Raw genomic sequence first — 1027 nt, 5'->3', positions numbered from 1 at the left:
TTGTGTGAACATTTGGGTGGCGTTATGCAAATCTTCCCACATCATGACATAGACATGTGGGGGCGTGTTAGAGCCAGCTGTTTTAGGTAGGCGTGGTTGACTCAACTTTTATAAAGAATATCTCTTTGGATTTGAGACTTTAGTCTTTGCAACTTTACAGATCTTCGTTATGCACCAAGAGCTTGTAACACTTCAAAGAGAAAGTAAAAATTGAAATCGCATCATATGATTTTAAATTCGAATGCAACGTTTTTGCATTTGAATGTGATTTTTTCTATTCGACGAATATTCGAAATTCGATTTTTTTTTGACAGCCCTAAAAGGTACATGTTAGTACCCAAAGAATACATATTTTGAAAAGGTACTGCCTCAGAGACAGCTTTTGTACCTTAATTTATGAGAGTATTCCACATGCAAAATAAATGACTGATATTGTTTCATTTTTGATTATTTGCAATGCAACAGGCAATAAAAAGTAACTGTTCACCTTAATATCTACTTTAAAATGTTAACTATTCGTTTAATCAGTGTAATGTTTCACAAAACAGCATAAAAACACGTGTAAAGTTTGTGAGGGAGTGTTATTTTACCTCAGCGCGCGGTTCCGTCGGGAGTGGATGTCGTGAGGAGTTCCCGCTCTCCTGCAGACCACTGTGAGGATACATGCACTCATCAGGACTTTCCCCATTCCCAAGTCTTACGTGAACCTGCCAACATGAGAGAAGAAAAAGAGCAGGGAAGAGACGGAGAGAGGAGGGGAGGAGAGAGGATCGTTTGGCAGAGACACCAATGAAAGCTGACAGTGTATTTGTTTCAGGTGTTTAAAACATTTTTGTTGAGAGCAGTTTCTCTCATCTTTCATCTCATTTTTTAATGTAAAGCACTGGGGTTATGTCATGAAATCCGCTAGGTTATTTTCTGAGAACCAATTATTAACGTTCTAAGAACGTCTTTTGGTAATCAAAAATCTGTGATAGACAGGATCGTTTGTCCATGTGCCCGAATTATAATCTGAGATCCTTTCAGA

At 38.1% G+C, this 1027-nt stretch overlaps 1 protein-coding gene across 1 annotated transcript in view; it reads right to left on the bottom strand.

Annotated features, from left to right (window-relative positions):
- LOC107698021 (potassium channel subfamily K member 4-like) overlaps positions 1-617 on the bottom strand; it is a 9906-nt gene extending 9289 nt beyond the window's left edge. The window contains exon 1 of the mRNA XM_016498929.1: positions 591-617. The gene's annotated coding sequence lies outside the window, so the exon portion shown is untranslated. The remainder of the gene's footprint in view (positions 1-590) is intronic.
- Positions 618-1027: the final 410 nt, after the last annotated feature.

The sequence above is a fragment of the Sinocyclocheilus anshuiensis genome, unplaced genomic scaffold (genome assembly GCF_001515605.1).
Source record: "Sinocyclocheilus anshuiensis isolate Anshui unplaced genomic scaffold, SAMN03320099.WGS_v1.1 scaffold2388, whole genome shotgun sequence".
Taxonomy (NCBI): domain Eukaryota; kingdom Metazoa; phylum Chordata; class Actinopteri; order Cypriniformes; family Cyprinidae; genus Sinocyclocheilus; species Sinocyclocheilus anshuiensis.
The sequence above is the reverse complement of the archived record's forward strand: the minus strand, read 5'-3'. Positions and strand labels throughout refer to the sequence as shown.